Source organism: Halyomorpha halys, unplaced genomic scaffold (genome assembly GCF_000696795.3).
Source record: "Halyomorpha halys isolate HHAL.00 unplaced genomic scaffold, Hhal_1.1 Scaffold8.1, whole genome shotgun sequence".
Taxonomy (NCBI): Eukaryota; Metazoa; Arthropoda; class Insecta; order Hemiptera; family Pentatomidae; genus Halyomorpha; species Halyomorpha halys.
The window spans coordinates 116,432-122,546 of record NW_027111933.1 but is presented as its reverse complement, the minus strand read 5'-3'; positions in this window follow the sequence as shown (position 1 = coordinate 122,546).

Here is a 6,115-nt window from a genome sequence, read left to right as displayed (position 1 = left end):
CATTTTAGACCTAATATTTATCAATTTGAGTTTTAATTACAATTTTAAGTATTCAAATTTGCTTATTTGTAATGAAAGTGTTTTATAGTTAAACTTAAGACATTGAGCTATATAACTTCTAGCTTTTCAACTAGAATTAATGAATTTATAGTGGTACTTGAGCTCTGAATTTTCAAAATATTAACTTGAGGTATAGACATTCAAACAAATCCGTTTTCTGTTACAGGAATTTCGCAAGGGAATCTTTGAAATGTTTGGGGGTAGCTGCCTGTGGCCGCAAAAGGATGTACACTAAAATGTGAAACGAAAAATCCAATAAAATATATTAACCCTAACATATGGTGTTAGTAACACTCGAGGTGAATAAATGGTAACATTTAACCATTATTATTATATCCATAATTATTATATTTCTCTTTCATCATATTATTTATTAATCCTGAGTGAAACCAAAATTAATTTTACAGTATTTAAATGTCATAAATCACCTTCGAACAAGTGGTAAACCATATGGAGGCTAAAAGGATGGTTTGTCCAGGCACTACTTACTAAGAAAGTACCACAGTAAGAGGCATTTTTAAAATTTAACTGTAACGTTAAGTATACCGAAAAAAAACTAATTAACATATCATATGAATTATGATTCGTTATTCTTTCGAAGCCATAAATATTTATTTATTCGGTTTGAGGAATCTCAAAAATAAATCTGCCTCTGGTTCCAAGAAGTCCAGGCATGCCACTGCACCTAACCAGTTGAAGGGAATTAAAATTTTATTTTTCTGGCATCATTAACAAAAAAAATACCTTATTCTCTTATTTTCCTTCCTATTTTTGCTTCTCAGTACAGAGAATCCTCTATCCATCGGAACTAATGTTCATGTTTTTGGGTTAACTACTTCAACTAAATCCTTTCCAAAAAGGCTATATCTGAGGATATTTAACGTACTCTGAATTGACATTACTCATTTAGGTCTGATTAGATCAGCAATAGAGGCAGAAGGGCCTTACTAATGCCCTGCCTGTTCATAACATGCTTCCTCCGCTACCACTCTAGATGTGTCCTGCTGATTGACAGACTCTCGTGAGGCTCAGTCCCAACTAGCTAGCTCACTAACTTAGGTAGCCATACTGAGAATCCCTCTTTTTATAGCCCATCGAACTAGCCCTCCGTTGTATTTGGTAATTACAATCTCAAACTGGATTGTTCAGCTCAACAGGATGGTGAGCCTCAATGGCCACTATTGGCAACGCCTGAAAAATCAGATCCTTTGGCGCCTTAACAGAAAATTTTATTGAAACAAATAATTATATTCCAATGTGACTTTACATCTGCATTGCAGAATCATATAGATTAGCAAACTGATAAAAATTGACCTTTTAGTTTAGTTTCCATAACAATAGCTAATTTAGCTATAGCTGTTGGTTGTTAAGTGCAGCTAGTTGCATATAGTACAAGAGCCCAAGAGGAGGAAAAAGGCAGTTATTTCAAAGTTATTTTATTACTTTAATGAAAACTATATATAAATACCAGTCAAAATTGATGAGTCAAAAATTTATTTTGATAAATCTATATCTAAAAAATATTAATACTTACAGATGTCTGCCAGCACTTAAATTAAACGTACTGTGATGTAGTTTATGACATTTACCTTCGTAGGAGTAGTAGTTTTCATGATATTAGATAAAAAATTTTTATTTATAATTGTTCAATTAAAATGTATATTCATATGCGAATAACATAAAAACTAATACCCTTACAATAATGATACCTGTCATCAATTACTTTATTGTTAATTAAATTACCTTTATTTTTAGTTTTCACAGGCAAATGCACGTCTTATGGTTCCTAGGATATGTTTTTTCAAAAATCTAAAATTTTATCCAAACAACTAGAAATTAGTATTTTGTGAATTTATTTTGTAAAATATCATAAAAGGGACTATTCCTACGAAAATAAACGTTATAAACTACATCAGAGTACATTAAGCTACCTTTAATTTGAGTGCTTATTAGCATCTGTACGTCGAATAGTGTTTGGTGATATAGATTTCTTAAATTAATTCGTTTACTATTGATTTTTCAGTACATTTTTTATGAAATGTTGCCTTTTAAAAAGATATATCCCAGGAACTATTGAATGTAAATAGCTGTATTAGGGCCCATATTTTAGTAAATTTACTCTACTTTAAATGATGTTCTCTTGGGTTTTATACTTTTGTTAGTAGTTTTAAGGATATGGAGCTCTGAATGAATTTTGTTTTAACGTTCTAATATAGGTACCATTTTTTATTCCTCCAAACTATATCTGGCAGATTCATCAATTTAGACTAGTAATTATACATAGTTTACATTAAAGTTATAAAAAATTGGGGTGAAATAACTGCCTTTCTTTCTCCTCGGCTCTTGTACTACTAGGTTTTGCCAACTTTGCTTATTAATTTGGAATAAAAATTAATGACCGGAAAAATCTGTGAAATATAATGAAAGATCCCGGAGGAAGTAAAACTCACATTAATTCTTTCATGGAATATTAAATAAGAGGGAGTAAAGAAGAAATTAAAGTACTTTTTCAATAACAAGCATATAATTAGAGTGATATATTTTGAATCGTGCGGAAACAAGAACTTATGAATTGGTAGGAGTGGTTCCTCTATTAGAAGATTATTCGAAGTTAGTTACGATATGATCCAGCTCTGTAAGGAATTACAGTTTCTAGTTCAGTTTATCACCAGGTTTTCTTACAATTGGGTGTACAGGGATTCTTTTGACCTGAGACCATATAAATTGTGCATAATAATAGACTTATACATGTATTAACTAACTAAATATTTGAAGATGGTCAGGGTTGCGGTCAAAAAAAGAAAAAATAGTTTAAAACTATTTTAATGTTCGACGTTTCGCCCCACTTTGCAGGGCTTCATTCAAGAGGTAATTTGGTCGATATGGTTTATCACCAGGTTTTCTTACAATTGGGTGTACTGGGAGTCTTTTGACCTGAGACCATATAAATTGTGCATAATAATAGACTTATACATGTATTAACTAACTAAATATTTGAAGATGGTCAGGGTTGCGGTCCAAAAAAGAGCAAATAGTTTAAAACTATTTTAATGTTCGACGTTTCGCCCCACTTTGCAGGGCTTCATCAGGGCTAAAAAGATACAAAACAACTGAGAATAATAGAACAATAAGATACAATGAGATAATTTAAGCTTGGATAAATATTATGTAAAAATAAAGTGATAAGAAATTACATATAAATAAAAGGAAGGAAGACATAAAATAGTATCAGTATAAAATAAACTTAAATAAACAATGATAAGATAAAAATAAGTAACAAAGGTAAGAGTAAAAATTTTAAAAAATACTCAGTTAAAAAAGTACAGGAGACGTACGTAAAACAAAAAACAATACGGGAAAAATAAAAAAAAAAGAAGAAAGTAAAGATTAAATAAACGTCTTGAAAGAATAAATATAAATAAAAATAATAATAATGTTTAAATATATTATGTATATATACATACATTAACTATGTATATATATATATATTAACTAACATTCGTTATAATAGTTCATTAATGCTATTATAATGATTATTCATATCAAGATTATTTCTTCTATTTATCTTGTTCTGTAGTATTTGTTTGTATTAGTCATTTGTCAGTATCTAATCAATGAGAAGAAGTGGGGGATGGAATTTTAAAAATAACTTATCAAAGCTGAGGAAGATAATAGCTGATTACTCATCATTTCTGACAATAGTTTTGTACGTGCTATAACCACGTCAGCAAATAAAGTGTACAATTACAATCAGGAATAACTGCGTAGTCGAAGCAACAAGTGTGTTGGGTCCTATATCTGTGGGCCCACGCGTCTAGAGCAGACAAATTTTAGCTTGTGAGCGTTGGGCAAATTAGGGCAAAAATTATTCAATTGACAAGAGACGAATACTTTTTTATTCGATTGACGAGAGACGAATACATTTTTATTCGAATAAAAATACGACTAAACAATCCGAATACTTTTTTATTCGAATATTTAAAATACTATTTCAATCGAATAAAAAATTAGTTGAATGAAAAATTATTCGAATACAAAATTAGTCGAATACATATTATTCGAATAAAAATTTGATTTTTTTTTTTTTTTTTAATTCACTTATTTTTTTTACCACATTGTAATAATAATGTAAGAGGGTCCTATTTCACATATTCAGAAGAGTGCAAAATGAAAATGCTATCGATTTTAAGATCCCATATCGATTTATTTTAATTTTTTTTTATTTCTAATACATAAGGACTAATTTTTAGGTTTTCGGATATGCAGATTATGAATATGCTATCGATTTATTTTAACCTTCTTGATTTCTAACATGTTAGGTCCTTTTATACGCTTTGAGGAATGCAGAATATGAAAATTATATAATTATGAGAGATAGTTGACCGTGGATGATAAATGAGGAGAAGATGGTTGGGGGTGCGGTCAATGAAACACAAATAAGTATGACTAACTTATTTTAATGTGCCGACGTTTCGGCTAGAGTTTCTAGTCTTCTTCAGGGCTAAAAACAAAACAAGATAACAACCACAGTAAGTATAGAAAAATAAAAAAGAAAAAAGAAAGTATAAACAAAATAATTTTACACATACAATGAGTAGTTTTACAAGATAGAATTAATAAAACAAAGTGATGAGAGAAGCGGGAAATAAAATATAGACATAGGTAATTGAAAAAGTGGGTACATTAACTTAATTAAGCAAATGAAATAAAATTAAAGTTATATAATGTAAAGAAGTATGAACATATTAGTTATTATTAATTTAAAATTTAAATATGGAAAGAAAATGAAAATTGAGAGGAAGAAAATTATAATTATATAATGAAAATTATATAGATTTTAAGATCTCGTATCGAGTTATTTTTACTTTTCCGATATCTAACATGTTACGGCCTCTTTATATGTTTCAATATATGCCAAAAATGAAAATGCAATTGATTTTATGATCACGTATTGATTTAATTATTGTGTTTCGATTTATTTTAACTTTCTTGATGCCGAACATGTTAGGGTCACTTTATATGTTTTGAGGTATGTAGAATATGAAAATACTATCGATTTTAAGATCGCGTATCGATTTATTTTAACTTAGATAAGAACATAACAAGGGACCCTTATATGTTTGAAATCAGAAAAGTGCAAATTAATCTATACGCGATCATAATATATATCTATGTATAGCTGTAAGACAAAAAAATGTCGTCTTTATACAAATACAAACGTATTCGGATTGTTAATCATTTAATTTTTTCGAATAATTGATTATTCGTGTAAAATAATGGCGAATGTAAAAGTATTCAAATGGTTAATCATATGTTTTGTACGAATAATTGATTATTCGAGTAGAAAATTCACGAATAAAAAATTATTCGTCTCTCGTCATTCGAATAATATTTGCCCAGCTCTGTGTGAAATTTCGCAACAGACCTTGGGTAACGTAAAAAACTATATTTACTTATATTTTTTAAAAATAAAAATCGTTCAAAAACAAAATAACCGGGTACGGTCAGCAAAGATGCACAAATAAACAAAACTTATCTATTGTGCCAAAGTTTCGAATGTCAGGTCTTCATCAGGGCTAAATTCAGAGAAAAACAAAAATAAATTATTAATACATAAACTTGGAAATACATATAACAATAAATTAAGATTAATACCAATAGAAGATAGACTAAAATATTGTAGAGGTAAGAATTATACAAAATACATGATAAAAATAAAATTAAAAAACAGGCAGTGTTCAAGTAAATAAAGAAATAATACATAATACAATTCATGATATCAAAGGTACGGAAGAAAATGTAAATGGTGAGTAATGGAATTAACCTAATAAGATGTGTAACTAATATCTAAAAATTAATGAAAAACAATTTAAATCAACATAATCAAATGAACAAGAAAACGATATATATGATATAATAGACAAAAAAGAAAACGGATTATATGTTACAATGGATACAAGATATACAGTAACATAGACGAGTAAAAATAAAAAAACTAAAATAAATATAAAGTGCCCAGAAAAGTGAATAAGGAAGGAACAAGGGAAAAGGGTTA